The sequence below is a fragment of the Eptatretus burgeri genome, chromosome 6 (genome assembly GCF_056783735.1).
Source record: "Eptatretus burgeri isolate ZD-2024b chromosome 6, Ebu_testis_v1, whole genome shotgun sequence".
Lineage (NCBI taxonomy): Eukaryota > Metazoa > Chordata > Myxini > Myxiniformes > Myxinidae > Eptatretus > Eptatretus burgeri.
In genome coordinates, this window is record NC_140966.1 from 30,852,685 (window position 1) to 30,869,107 (window position 16,423).

The 16,423-nt window shown below is 42.1% G+C and overlaps 1 long non-coding RNA gene across 1 annotated transcript in view; it reads right to left on the reverse strand.

Moving 5' to 3' along the window:
- LOC147024489 (uncharacterized) overlaps nucleotides 1-16,423 on the reverse strand; it is a 40,131-nt gene that overhangs the window by 12,785 nt on the left and 10,923 nt on the right. The window lies entirely within an intron of this gene.

Sequence of the window (16,423 nt, forward strand, 5' to 3'; positions counted from 1 at the left end):
ACTTCACCTTGAGTAGCATCGACCTGGGCATTAGATGGAATATGGGGTGAGATTTCTCTGCATTCATCCACCAAAAAAAAATTGAGCAACCCATCCTTGTTACTGCCACTAGCCAAGAACTTCTTCATTTGTTTTGGCATCTTCTGGTCTGGTCTCTGAATGCCAACTTTTGTTTCTCCTAGTACCGTCATTTTCTGTCGCTCATACTCTTTTTACCTATCTGCCACAAAGTCGACCCTCTTTGCTTTGTACTTCTTTGCCAGGGACACCAACTCTTGCAAAATGGAAACTGCAAGTTGAAGAAATGTCTCAAAGTTATACTGTTGCTGAATCATGGCCATGGCGTCAACAATTGCAATGGCTTCTGAGCTTTCAGGAAGAATGTCTTTTTACCTGCCATCATCCGGGTTATTCCCAACATCTTTGTTATTTGTTCCTTTCACGTTTTTTTTTCCTACTTTTTCACATTTATCTTTATTCATTCTATTCGGTCTTGACTCTAACTTATGATTTTGATAACCAGTGACATCTGTGCCTTCGTTATCTTTTAGGATGCGAATAAACAGTTGGGTAAGGGAGTTAATTTTCAGAACCTCTCCACTGGAAATTATTTTTGTCTCAACAACACTCTGACAAAATATGTCAAATGATTTTGAAAGTGGGTGACCTACAAGGGTTTGTTCTGCTCCGCAGACACACTTTGTATACCGCTTGTAGCAGGAAGTGCGGTAGCACATTTCAATGCACACAGGGTCGAGCTGACCAACTTGTAATACTATCCTAGCATCACCTTTAAGTTCTGCTGCTTGTAACAGTTTCCTGGCATCAGTTTCACAAGTCACAAGTCTTTCTACTTTCCTTTTATATGTTGATTTATCAACAACAGTTTTCGTTTGTTGGCATATAATGCATTCTTCCGGAAGTAGATGTTGCGATCGTCGTGAAGATGCGGCACAAGATGGTATCTGAGATCTCAGGATAATTCTACGCTTCTTGGGTGAAGGTTCAGCAGTAGAAATTTGTTTCTGTGTTTGCAGGTCATAAACACTCAGGCCCTGTTCTATCCTTTTCCTGTCCAGTGAACCATTGGTAACTCTGCCGATGATAACCAGCAGTATCTCACACTGTACAGTCAAACTGTAAAGTAAATTTTTCTAACCCATCCAACTGTATCCAGATATTCATGCACTCACAGATTTTACTCCAAAAAAAAACATCACAAAACGTTGTAATTTGTCCACATTCACTGTGCATGATGTGACAAACACACTGTAACATGAGCACCGCCATCTTGGAACGACCGTCGTGAATGAAGAACGCCAATCTGATGGGTTAATGTCGTGCTGTATCCGTGTTAACTATTAGAGGTTTTGAAGTCGATAAAAATGCTGTTTATTTATGAACAAACAAATATTTTTGATCGAACATCGATTCGTTAGCTGCAATATTTATCAGAAAAGACTGTTATTCAAAATGATTTCCTTCACCTCGTCCACTGAAACACTTTTCTTCAATTCCCGCGTTTTCCCCGTGGGATACGATTCAGGATACGTCAACGAAGTTGTTTTCAAAAGCAAGGAACCTGACCTGAATGGCTGACGTTTTGAGATTTTCGATGCACATCGAATGGTGTTTATTTACGAAGGAGTTACACGGCTCTTAACCGCAGAGGCTGTGATGGAAGGGCATCGAAAGAAAGGTCTAATTTTCCTTCGACTGCTTGTTTTGTGCAGTGAAGACCAGATCAACTCTGTATTGTGTTGAGACTGGTGAGCAGCTAGTCGAATACAAAACCTTTTTGAGCACCCAGAGCCTGGAAGTTTGCGGAAACATGAAGCCATAGGGGGACCATATGGTGGTGATCGTTCTGTCCTTCAGCCCCATTGTTCCTGAGATCTGAACGCTATCTTGACGCGTCACACTTGGAGCGACATCGGCGAATTTTGGTATCGACCAATGCCGACATAAGTTTTCTCGTCCACGGGGGAGGCCCGTTGGCCAATTGTTATCCGCTTTGTATATTTTCCCCTTGTTTTAACCAATAATTAAACCTGTGTTTGACCTTTGTAAGCTCATCTACCACGCAGCGGGAGACCGGGTTTTGCAATCACTTCTGTGTGTGTGCGTGTGTCTGTCTGAGCGTAACTTTTTTACCATTTGAGATTCTGTCATCAAATTTTCAACAAAGTTTTATTATGAGTATATGGAGAAGACAAATTAATAATTTGGTCAAAAGGTCAAAGGTCAGTGTCACATAAAATTGTCACTTTTCATCCAATTGACCTGAAATTTTAAGAATTTGCATATTTGGTCACTGAATTTGTTCACCAATCAAAAGCTTAAGCCAATTTCTTTTTTAATCAAAAGGTCAAAGGTCAAGGTCGCATAAAATTGTCACTTTTCATCCAATTGACCTGAAATTTTAAGAATTTGGATATTGGGCACTGAATTGGTTCACCAATCAAAGCTAGAAGCCAATTGTTTTTTTTTTAATCATAAGGTCATATAAAATCATCAATTTTCATCCGATTCACTTGAAGTTTGAACAGGGTTTGCATATTGGGTCACTGAATTGGTTCACCAATAAAACTCTAGCAGCTATTTTGAGGTCAAAAGATCGCAAAATCGTCCATTCCCATCTGATTGAATTGAGACTTGAGCAGGGTTTGCATATTGAATCACTGAAGCCTATTGCTTTTGAGGTCAAAAGGTCATGGTCGCCTAAAATCGTCAATTGTTTTGTATTTTTCTTTTAGCCGAGTTTGTCATGTTTAGCATACATAAGAAGAATAAGTCCGAATACAAAGCGGATGTGGATGGGCTTTGCATTTTGAGATGCTTTCTAGAATTTGCTTTGTATTTCTGCTTGTCATAACAATAGTAGGACTGTTGTTGCTGCATACATTCTTGCTACCCTGGAAGTCATAGCACTCCAAAGTCAATGGACTCATTTGTGTCTCTTATTCAACAATCTCATGTTGTTTCCTGTACCTAAGGACTTCCTCCACTCTGATCCCCAGATATTTCATTCCAACTCGGTATGAATATTTTATACAGTTTGACATGCAACAGAAAATGACCAACGAAACAAGAAAGGTGACACACCTACTGCACATGGATGCTCTAAAACGCTTCGCTCCAAATGATATGAAATTGGCATATCAACTAAAACTAGTAAAGCAGTACTTGGAGGACATTCAAATGGAGTTTGGTCTTTATAAATGTGCCAAAGGCACATTTGCACAAGGAAAAACAAAAATAATATACATCTCCATCGATCAAAGTACAACAAAACAAGAACTAGAAAATGAAGCATCCTATATCTCAGAATAGAAAAAGGCCCCCAGGTACAACAACAAAAAAAATGCATAAAATAATCAGCAAAGAGCACCTATGCAGAATAAGACTAATTCTGAAGTCAACCCTCTCCCCAAGAAACAAAACCAAAGGTATAAACCAACTTGCAATGCCGGTATTCCAATACATTGTAGCTGTGAAGTTATAAATTGGCCACAATTGGAGATCAACAATCTTGACACCAAAACAAGGAAACTTCTAACTATTCACAAGATGTTCCACAAAAACCAATACCAAGGCTGTACTTACTGAGACGAGAAGGAGGCGGCGGTTTGATGGAGCTTAACCAAGTGTACAGACCATTGTTTGTAGGATTAGCAGAGTATGTCAAAAGCTCAACAGACTATCGGACGTGATTTGTACATGAGAAAGAAAACAGAAAACCAGAAAAGGGATCCTTAATCCATTGAGCAACAAACTTACAAAAACAGGTGCAAATGATGGATACTACACACAAAAAAAAAACCAGAAACAAACACGGCCCCAATGATTGCAAATATAAAAAACGAAAATTACAAAAATAACTAGAAGGGCACTCGGTAAAGCGCATACCTCCGCCACATCATGCCTGATTCACGAGAACATATCGGGCCCAATACATTTTTGAAATATCATGCTATACAGTACAATATTGTTTTTGGCCCAATCTCTCAATGGTGAAGAATCACTTAAAAAATTAAATAACTCTCGTATCCAGATCCGGATTCGGATCTTCACCAAAATAGAAGCAATTCGTCCTTGCTACATACCCAACCTGTGCACCAAGTTTCATCCGAATCCATCCACAACTTTTTGAGATATCGTGCTATAAATCATTTTAGCACAATTTCTCGATGGTGAAGAATCACTTAAAAAAAATTATAGTAGTCGGATTCGGATCCACATGTAAAAAAACTCATGTTGGAACAGCAGTACACAGAAAAACATGACAGCGTTTGCAGAGTAATCCACTGGCACATCTGTCAAGCCGCTGTCACACCTTGACGATTTAGCCAGCGTATACCGACGTATGAAAAATTTGTCTAAAACGCTGGCACACGTCGAATACGTTATGGGTACGCTTTGTATACGTTAAGAGCACGCTGGCATACGTCGTAGTACACTGAGCTCATCGACAAATTTTAACATGCTCAAACTTTTTCGACGTATGCCAGCGTTTGACTCACACGTTCCGCATACGCTGGCCATAAGTTGTAGGCACGTTACGCGATCGTTGACACACGTCGACACACGCTACTTGTAAGTTACTCATAAGTCGAAACATGTCGAGGTAATGGTCAGCGTCAGTGTTCCAGACTCCATGGTTTTTTTTTTTTTTTGGTTTTTTTTTTCTTCGGCATGACGGTGATGTTGACACTTCGATTTATAGTGCGGTTATAATACAATATAATTTAATTAATAGGCTGCTGCTCAATGATTTAAATCATAACTGCACTCAAAATCGAAGTGTCAGCATCACCGTCATGCCGAAGAAAAAAAAAATAACGAAAAAAAAAACATGGAGTCTGGAACACTGACGGGTTCCTCCTGTGTGAACCCCATTTTGATATAGCAATTCCCCTAAACGCTGCCAATACGCCATTATACGGTAGCTGTAAGTTAGAAACACGTTCAGTAAGTTCTGTGGTCGTCCAGAAGACGTCAAATACATCTACATACGTCAATATGCGTTGGAGATACATTACTCATTGGTTCAAAGCATGTTACTCATAGGTTAGAAATAAGTTTCGGGTACCCTAAACATTACCTCGACGTGTTTCGATTTATGAGTCACTTACAAGTAACGTGTGTCGACGTGTGTCAACGATCGCGTAACGTGCCTACAACTTATGGCCAGCGTATGCGGAACGTGTGCGTCATACGCTGGCATACGTCGAAAAATTTTCAGCATGCTTAAAATTTGTCGACGTATGCCAGCGTGCTTCAGCGTGCTCTTAATGTATACAAAACTTACTTATAACGTATTTTACGTGTGCCAGCATATTCGGCAAATTTTTCATACATCAGGCATACGCTGGCTAAAACGTCAAGGTGTGACAGAGCCTTAACACTTCGATGTCTAGTGTGATTATGATTTGAATCGTCGAACTGCAGCCTTTTAATAGGCTACGCCACGTGATCGTCGGCGATATGCTGCCGCGCGCTATGCATAAGTTAGACTATCGTTGGGCATAGGTTGTGAACGCCGACAACACGCTAAGCATTCGTTGGTATAAGTTATCTATATGTTATCGAAACGTTCTGTGTACGTTACTAATACGTTATGCATACGTCCAACTCGTTATGAATACGCCCAAAACTGGAAAAAAAACATCAATAGTTCAGCATACGCCAGCATTTTACATACATTTTGATACCTTGCCATACGCTGGCTAAAACGTCAAGGTGTGACAGCAGCTTCAACATTTCAACATCCCAGTTCCAGAACAATCATGGACACAACAACTAGATCCGATCGTTGAAAATGAACATACTCATGTATGACAAGATCCCATCAAGTGTGGACTTTGCAAACGAAGCATTGCATCCAGACGTAGTGCTCAAACACAAAAAGGAAAAGTCAGCATTTTTGATCGAGGTTTCAGTTCCCAATGACTTTGGACTAAATGCAACAGAAATCAGGAAAATGTCCAAAATCCAGGATCTGAAAAATAAGGTCAAGAGGACTGGGAAATTGAAGAAAGCTGAAATTGTACCAGGGATAGTTAGAGCTATAAGAATGGTGAAGAAAACCCTTACCTAGTACTTAAAAATCATTCCAGGGAACATCTACAGGTCACAAAATGAGACAAACCTATTGTTCACACAAGACAAGCATATTGGTACGGGTTTGGTGGGTGCATGTCGCAACGGGATTTCTCAGACCCACTTTCCGGCCAACGTCCCTGAAGCCGACGAACTGCAGATAACTCTGCAGCACGACGGGTTGCTAAGCAATCACAGATGCTGTCTGAGACGCTTCATTTAGGTTGAGTCCAGCATCCAAATCCCGCTTTAAATTAATGGCAAATTAATCACCCCAGATAAGGACTGTGCTTCCCAGCGCTCCACTGCTATTGATCAGAAAGGCCGAGCGATACCGTAAGTGGAACGTTGGCTCATGCCTAACCATACCGAAATGGCAGGGTTGAACTCTCTGTCACTAATTACACTCGATGTCTAACCAATGAAAAGAGATGATCGGGCTGTTGTGGAAAGCATTTTATAAAGATTAGCAAAAAGCACCTACATCCAAGGCAAACAGTGTCACAAAAGAAAGCTCTTACCCCGAGCACATAAGCGCACTTAGTCAGTCAACTTCGCCTCAGGATCGACACACACAGGCGCCTCAGTCATTCTGGGAAAATGAGATAAGAAAGCATGATAGACAGAAGCGTGAAGCAGGTGGGGTGTGGCGTCTACCCCATCCCCACCCATACGTGAGCCGGGTGACTGACGTGGTAGCGAACAGGGCGTGTGGTGTAGGTGAGTGAGAGGTACGGGTGAGACATTTTTGTGTATGTAGCTGAGTGTAGGGCGAGTCCTGAAAAGAGTTGTTGTGGACTCTGTTCATACTCTGCAAAACCAGGGTGAGTCAATGAGATGCGTACAGTGATCGGTGCAGTATGTGAGTTGCGTGAGTAAGGAATGTAAGGAGAAATGTTCACTCTGAGGAGAGCCACTGTTAATTCGCTTGATGCTCAAGAGTTTGTGCTTGGAGTTAAGGAAGTCAGTGAGGAGGTGATGACCATGCTTGGGAGCCCATATCTTCATTCTACCTGGTGCTCTCAGTGCTCGTTCCATAGCATTCTCAGTGCTCGTTCCGAAGTGCTCATAGTGCTCAGTCGGCTTGGTGCTCACTGCCTGTTCTGTGGCATTGTCAGCTCTCGTTCCGTGGAGTTCCCCAGATACGGCACTTGCATGGTTCACCTTGAACTCAATCAGCACTGCTCTTTTAACTTTCAAATTCTCTCACCATCTGTTTCTGCCAACCAACCACACTCTTTTAACTGTCAAATTCTTTTACCAACCACAACTCCGACAAACTCTTCCAAATCCTTCAACCACACTGAACTCCACCAACTCCCCATCTCGACTGCCAGGCATTTCATGGCCCCTTCTGCAATCCAGCCACTTTGATTGGTTGGTGCTCTGTGATACAGTCATTGCAATTGGCTGCAGGAACATGGGGGAATGCCACTGATGCCTCGGTGGCATGGCAAGGGCAAGGCATTGTGTCTGATGTTTATGTGACCACCGAGCCGAGCCCAGATTTATTGCGCCATGATTGATGCATAACGTTGAAGCATTGCTGGATGGATCCATGTTGTTCATGTGGAGTGAGTGTTGTATGTGGTTTGATTCTGTAAAGTGTTTCGAAGTGTTGGAGAATGGGGAAAAGAACAATGGGATAATTCTAACGACACTCACAACGGATTTTTCCCTTACACTGATACGAGGGGGAGAGGTAATTTAGCTGGATAAAATACTGCAGCTATAACTATGCTCGGGATCACTTATGTGTTGGTACGTGTCTCCCCGGGGCCTCCGAAAACCATCACAATATGGTACGAGACAAACCTATGGGTCAAAAAAACTCCAATGTTCTTAATAGCCAAAGAAAGCTGCATAAATCAACCAAGAATAGCTACACTAGATAAGCCCTTTGCTATTTCAAACCCCACCTGGGTTCCTCTACAGCTGCAGACATTCGCAAGTCGTACATGCATGAAAATCAGCGCTGACGATTCGGCAAAAGGTGATGAAACTGGGGTGGCCGCTGCGGTGTGCATGCAGCATTGGGTGAAGAATGAATGGTGAAGAATCACTTGATGTGTAATGGATTGAGAGTGCGTGTGTTGTAAGATGTAGAGGACAGAAAATATCGAGAGGGTGGAAAGAAACAGAACTTCATACTAACTCACACATTCAACGCATCTTTATCGCATGTGTACAATCTAACTTAATTGCTAAACAGAACACCAAGACATAACTAACTCTACTTTATGTGTGTGTGCTTTGACCTGCCTGAGAGGTACACGACGTCCTTATTCAGGTCCACCACTGTCATGTGTTGTGACATGTGAAGTGTGCAAGCATTTCCCACTACCATATGTAAGTATATTAGTGAGGAATGCTTACACACTTCTTGGGTGCATCCGACGTAAGACGTGAAGTGGATTGCGGTTGCATTCTGTCGGCAGCTATACAACTCAAGGAAATCAAGAATTAGTGATTGGAATGAACTACTTATTTTAAAGTTTACAACTAGAGTAATTTTTCATGAAAATATGGCAAACGTTATACAATAAGAGGCGGAAGAGGCACGTGTTAGCATTGCCTAGCTACCCGTTAACAGTGTAATAAGCTCCATTGTCTTGGGTCAAGTGACCTGCCACGAGCAAAGTGACTTGTATTCACAGATATTTTCGTTCATGGACATTTTCCGACTGTTTTGCAATTTTTTTTCCCGGTACATTGCCACTCGAGTTGCGTCAGTATGCCAAATCGAGCTTTCCACGGTTCCACCCCACCTAGGAACTCCTAAACATTGATATCAGTGAGTCAGTGAGTGAGTTCGTCAGTGGTAAGAAAGAGCTTTATATTATTCGATATATCGGTGGGGTTCTTCAAAATAGAGATGACAAAAGTTGCAGGCACAACAGTAGAAAGATCTGCGATTTTAACTCTTGCCCATTGACAAGCATACCATCAAATTAACCATCGTGCTTTTGCAGCACAGCATGGACATAGCTAAAAACGTAAAACAACAATTTCGTTGTGGTGTTCTGCTTGCTTGCATTCATGCTGCTTGGTGGCAAGGAGGAGTTACGTTTACGCACGTCGCAGCGCCAGATGCCAGAGCAGGGAAATGAATTTCTAACCATAAAGCAATGCCTCCACGCTGCTGCAATTACCATATAAATGGACTGGCCTCACAGAGTGGATGGTGCTGGAATCAGGTGCAGTGCAAAACAGAGAAGGGAGCTTGCATGCTCGTAGTGCCATCATACGAACATAAATCAACTACCTTCTCTTTGCTGCATCTGAGGGATCATAATCCCAGCATTTCCTTTCCACCTTTGTTTAAAACCACTGCGATTTTGAGCATTTCTCTTTAAACCATGAGATGTAGGACTCTCTCTGCACTCTTAACACCTTCAACCATTGAGTTTATGGTTTAATCGACTATCCCCCGTTCCCTGCCATTATATATCACCAAATACATTTTCCTTACTCGATTTCCCTATTCAATGACTACTCAAAATTTAGTATACTTTACCTGCTAAAGTATGGTATTTGAGTTTTATCATTTTTGGGGGTAGAATCTTGGCAACATGTTTAAAATAATCGTAAATGCATCACTGATGAAGAAAAATGATGTCATTTTTCACATGAATATCTATGGTGGCCAGCTTGGATTTCAAAATGGCCAGAGATTTGGGTCCCTTGTCGATCGTATTTCAAAACCTAAATGTATTATTGATCTTTTAACAAACTTTCCAATGATATAATGTTTGTTATTGTCAATTAATTAGGGGGGAAGTAATCATTTGAAGAATAATTCCCAATATACATGTCATGCTTAAAGTTTGTTGTTAAAAATTTGTACCAGATTTGTGGCTTCTTGTTTTTTTTTTTTTTCAATAGTTGTTAAAGAATTAATGAAAGTAAACAAAATGTTTTTTTTTTAAGTTGCTGGATTGGTGCCTATTTTACGTCATTGAATATTTATCTGTTAGCTTGCACAGAGTACAGCAAATGTGTTTTCATAAACATAATCATAAATATGATGCGATTTGAATCAACTTTGATAAAATCCACTGCAAGCCGGTGAGTAATACTTGTGCATATGTGTTTGCATTTTCACCAAAATGATTTTTTTCAATAGTTGTCAAAGAATTAACGAAAGTAAACAAAATGTTTTTTTAAAGTTGCTGGATTGGTGCCTATTTTACGTCATCGAATATTTTTATCTGTTGGCTTGCACGGAGTGCAGCAAATGTGTTTTCATAAGCATAATCATCAATATGATGCGATTTGAATCAAGTTTGATATAATCCACTGCAAGCCGGCGAGTAATACTTATGCATATGTGTTTACATTTTCACCAAAATGTTTTTTTCAATAGTTGTCAAAGAATTAACGAAAGTAAACAAAATGATTTTTTTCAATTGTTGTTAAATAATTAATGAAAGTAAACAAAATGTTTGTTTTTTTAAGTTGCTGGATTGGTGCCTATTTTACGTCATCGAATATTTTTATCTGTTGGCTTGCACGGAGTACAGCAAATGTGTTTTTATAAACATAATCATAAATATGATGCGATTTGAATCAAGTTTGATAGAATCCACTGCAAGCCGGTGAGTAATACTTGTGCATATGTGTTTGCATTTTCACCAAAATGTTTTTTTTCGTATTCTATATTGGTAAAGGGAAATAGAATGTTTAATATGGGGGAATTTTCACTCTTACAGCCCGAGAATATTGTTTAGCCTTCAAGGTCCACAGATTCAAGAAAATCATGTTGGTTTTAATGAATAGATACGGCTTCACGTAACACTTAATCATTGTTCTTTTCTTGAATAAATACGCTCGAATGGTCCCACCCCTCCTATGAAGTCATTTCGACCTCGGTTATGATCTGACAGCATTTCAACATTATGATTTTGACTATCGTCATAATCTGGGGATTGTTGACCAGAAAATTACTCGTCAAATTCACTTTCTGATGAGTTTGAAGAGAGTTGTGCAGCCATTATGCATTGTGTGCTGACAATCTTTCGCTTGATTATGTCATGGCAGTTTATCTGGAATATTTAGGGGGCAGTACCGGGCGGGTTTGCTTTTTCAATTAACACCTCGAAAAAAATTATTAGAATTAAAAACCACATTCAGTTCTTTGTTTAAAACTTAAAAATCAATACAATCACATTTTAAAACTAGAAGGGCACTCGGTAGAACACATACCTCCCCCACACAATGCCTGATCCATGAGAACATATCGGGCCCAATACATTTTTGAAATATCATGCTGTATATCGTTTTTGGCCCAATCTCTCAATGGTGAAGAATCACTTAAAAAACTTAAATAATTATGGTATCCAGATCTGGATTCGATTTTTCACCAAAATCGAAGCATTTCGTCCTTGTCACACACCCAGCATGTCCACCAAGTTTCATTCAAATCCGTCCACAACTTTTTGAGATATCCTGCACAAAAAAACAGACAAACAAAGAGAGTAACAAGAAGACGTCGTGCAGAGCTCGATACTTGCAAAATCCATAAAACAAATTTGACCTCGAAAATAATTGTTGCTTGAATTCAATGACCAAATATGCAACTCCTCTTCAAATATCAAGTCAATGGGATGAAAACTGACAATTTTAGAAATTCGGCCTATGTTGTCGTTTTGGCCGATGTTGACCTCGAAAATAATCGGTGGTTGAATTCAATGACCTTAAATATAAATCATCTTCAAACGTCAAGTCAATTGGATGAAAATTTAGGATTTTAGTCTCATCTGAGTTAGTGACCTTTGACCGATGTTAAAGGCCTTTGGCTGACGTGACCTTTGGCCGATGTATCTCTCTCAGGTCAGGTCAGATTAGATAAGTGACTTGCTACAGGTACCATGTAAAGCTGTACTAACCTGTTCCATGGTCGGGTTGTCGGCGACTAAACCGTCTCCCCCACCAAGTTTCTTGGTGAGGAGGGTGTATGATATGGACACCCAGCAGGATGAAGAACAAAACATCTCAAAGGGCAGAGGAGCTCCTTGTGGGCAAACTGGCATCTATATCTAGTGCTCGACTGTCTGCAGATGTCCTCCTGCAGTTGGGTTACTTCTTATGAGGAGGTTGGTGGCAGGATTTGCACTCTGGCCACCGTAAAACCCTTCATTCCGCAAAACACAAAAATGCAAAGAAATCTGAAAACCCACTCCGTGGGAGTACCTCCTGTGCAGCTTCCCTTCGCAGGGCAGCTCACCGGATGACAGGATTGGGGCAAAGCCTTCGGGACCCCCAATCTTTGATGATAGGAGGGAAACCACGGGGTAACTTTCCCGGGTCATATTGCGGTAGTGTGTGTCGGGATGGTGCTGAGGTGTCGTCCACCAGACGGCGGTCTCCTTGGGTTAACCTGAAGCGGTCCCTTCGGGTGGGTGCCTGGAATGCCCTATCCCTAAGAGAGGATGACCACCTGTCTCTGTTATCATCTGGGCTCAAGCGTTTGGACATCGGTATTGCAGCTCTCTGAGGTTTGGAGACCAGATTGCAGGGAGATCATGGCGGGTGGCTACACCTACTATTGGTCTGTTCACTCTGATGATTACCATGTCCAAGGAGTTGCTGTATCTGTGTCCAATAAGCTGACTCCAATGATAATTAAGGTAACACCGGTCAAAGAGCGTATTATGAGACTCAGGATTCGTCACTCCTTGGGTGACATTTCCCTGGTCTCTGCATATGCTCCGACTGAGGCGAGTAATCTCAACCTGAAGGACACATTCTATGCCATGCTCAAGTCTGTGGTTGATCAGTGCCCCAGGCGAGATACTCTTCCACTCTTGGGGGATTTCAATACATCGACTGGAACTGATACGGATGGTTATGAGACATGTGTTGGTCCCCATGGGTCTGGAACTGTGAACCTGAATAGCACTGAGTTCCTTGAATTTGCAAGAAGACATGGACTTAGGGTGGCTGGTTCATGGTTTCATCGCCCACAAGCTCATCGCTGGACTTGGTATTCCAACACTGGTGGTGTGGCAAAGGAGATTGACCATGTCCTCGACAGTCGCTGGAGGATGATCCAGAACTTCAGGGTCTTCCGGAGTGCTCAGTTCCTCAATACTGACCACAGGCTTCTTGTTGCCACTCTGAAGTTGCAGCTTAAATCCAGAAGAATCGTATCATCCCAGCCTCGGCTGGATGTTTGCAAGCTCAAGGATGAGAGGGTAGCTGAGGAGTTTGTGAACAGGCTGAGTGAAGATTTGGGGGGGTCTGGGTGCTTTGGAGGATCCTGAAGAGTCCTGGAGTGCCTTCAAGACCACCATCCTTGATTTTGCCAGTCGAACTCTTGGAACTCACCGAAGGGTGAAGACGAATCTTGTCTCTCAAGGGACACTGGATAACATTGACCAGAGTCGCAAGGCCAGGTTGAATGGCAGGGCTGAGCTGTTCAGGGAGTTGAGGCGTAAAACTACGTGCACTGAGGGGGGACAAGGAGGCCAATGTGCAAGGAATCTGTGAGGGAGTAGAGCATCACCTTTGGTCAAGTGATCCTCACCCTGCTTACAGGTGAATTCGCGCATTGTATTCCTCCAAGTCCATCCCTCGGTGTACTGCAATTAGAGCAGAGGGTGGTGGGCTCTTGACAGAGGAGTCCGAAGTGAAGGCCCGCTGGGCTGGTTACTTTGAGCAGCTGCACCAGGCTGATCCACCAGCTGTCAAGTTGTGGTCTACCTTCGTTTGTGGAAACACATGCAGCGGTGAACCAGATGAAATGGGGGAAAAGCTCTTGGGATCTGTGGCATCCATGCTGAACCTCTCAAGGCTGGCGGAAATGCTGTACTCGTGTCGTTACATGCAGTTTTGTGCTCTGCCTGGAACACAGGCATCATCCCAACTGACTGGAAGAGGGGCCTTGTTGTCCCTCTCTGAAAATGGAAGGGTGATTGCTAGGACTGCAACAAGTACCGAGAGGTGATGCTGCTCTCAGTGCTGGGCAAGGTCTTTGCTCAGATAATTCTTGATCGGGTTCGCCTATCTTTTGTGCGAAAGGATGGTCCCCAAGCTGTTGTCCGAGGACCAGAAACAGCAAAGAGTCACTGTCTGTCAAGACATGATCGAGCGCCTCGAGGACAATCCAGACCTGCTCGGGAGAGTCATTACTGGCGATGAAATTTGTAGAATTACTTTTTCACTTTGAAAGTTGTCGGTTACGATGTGTAAATAATAGTGGAAAAAAATCTGATGTAATGCAAGTTCAAGGCTATAAGGCAACAAAAGGTGAAAATTTTGAAAGAGGGTGCAGACTTTCGACTGGCACTATAAATCTCAGAGAATTTTGGCTGAGAGGGAGCTAACTGAGAAAATAACAAGGAGCTGATACTCTGGGTCTCCCACCCTGTGGATGCTATGAGGAACTGTGTAATAGGAAAGCAAAATGTTGAACGGCTTTTGAAATATCATGTACGCATGATCGGTGCGTCAGTCGGTCGGACGGAGCTCATTTTAATAACCCCCATCTCCGACCTTGTTGGAGGGGTGGGGGACAAAAATTAGAAAAAGGAAGAGAAGAGAGGGTAGAGAAAATTAGATTTAGGGGAGTGCGAGAGGAATCGCTGCTCCGGCACGTGCTCCCCTACCTGACCTGACCTGAGAGGAATGGGGGAGAAAAAGAAATGGACTATTGGGAAGAAGTTGGAGTAAAGTGAGGGAAGATTATAAAGTGTGTGTGTGTGTGTGTGTGTGTGTGTGTGTGTGTGTGTGTGTGTGTGTGTGTGTGTGTGTGTGTGTGTGTGTGTGTGTGTGTGTGTGTGTGTGTGTGTGTGTGTGTGTGTGTGTGTTTCAGGAATGAGGTCTGGCTTGAAGCCTGAAGTAGCAATTGCAGCTTTGCATGACAATGTATTTTGGCTTTAGAGTCAAGGAGCATCTTTTTAGCTTTAAGAAGAATGATTATGGCTTTGTATCATCTTTGGTATTCAGGCCGAAGAGCATGTGTTTAAAAAAAAAACTAAAACAATCCTGCCTTGTTTGTGTACCTAATAAAAATATGGCCGACAATGAATTAACCCTGCTGAATAACTCTTCGAATGCAGCTGCACTGCTCCGGAGTAGGTGTAGTCACGGAAGGAATTTGGTGTTTAGATAGGGTTCCGGCACAAAATGGCCATCCTTTGTGACACACATGGACGGATGGACGACACGCACTGTCGGAACGTTAATCTCCTGCATGAAAAGACAGGACCCCCAGATGAACTTTCCACCTGATGGAAGGCGCACTCATTGATGGCACACCGACTACAAGGAATCAATGTGACAGTTTATAGTCCAGTCTGTAATCAAACCCAGGTAAAGGTAAGTGCATGACATCTAAAGCTATAAGCACTTCTGTCGGCACTAAAATTGCTGATTCCGATTTTGTAAACTGTCGTCATTATAGATTACAATGAAGCGAACGAACTGCACAACCTGCGAGGCAAAGAGTCCACACTTTCAGAGATTGACTTTGCCAAAGCAATTCGCCGAATATCATTTAATATAGGCAGCTGGAGGCTTGTTAGCTCACCTGGAGCATAGTTTCCAGGGAGCTAAATGAAATGGTGTGTGTCGTCCATCTGCAAACATTTGCAACTTCTTCTCAGAAACTACACACACGATTTCGATGAAACTTGACCACAACCTTCATCACCCAAGACGTACCAAAGTTTGTTCACGACGTTAAAAAAAATATCCAAAGGTATTTGCTTTCTTATTTGTGGATTTTGACCTCAGATAAGGTGCAACAGAGTGGCCAGAGTGTCCGTTACCCCCAACCCCGTGCCACCCTCCCCCCCCACCCTACCCCGATATGTTTCATATATATATATATATATATATATATATATATATATATATATATATATATATATCTTCTTCTTCTTTCAGCTGCTCCCATTTGGGGTCACCACAGCGGATCATCCGTATTATCCGCATAGTGATTTGGCACATGTTTTACGCCGGATGCCCTTCCTGACGCAACCCGGGTCGCCTCCTTCGACACAGGGATATGGTACACCTATTTTAACCGGGGTATACACCGGCCCAGTACACTGGTACTCATTTCGCCGACCTCGGAAGGATGACAGGCTGAGTCAACCCCCTGGTGTATTAATTCAGTGGCCCAACGGGGCTTGAACTCAGGACCTTTTGGATCCCAAGCCGCTGTCCTAACCACTGCGCCAACACACCAGGCTCGTGTATATATATATATATATATATATATATATATATATATATATATATATATATATATATATATATATATATATATATATATATTCTTGTTAATGTTGATGTTAATGTGAAGCTTAATTTT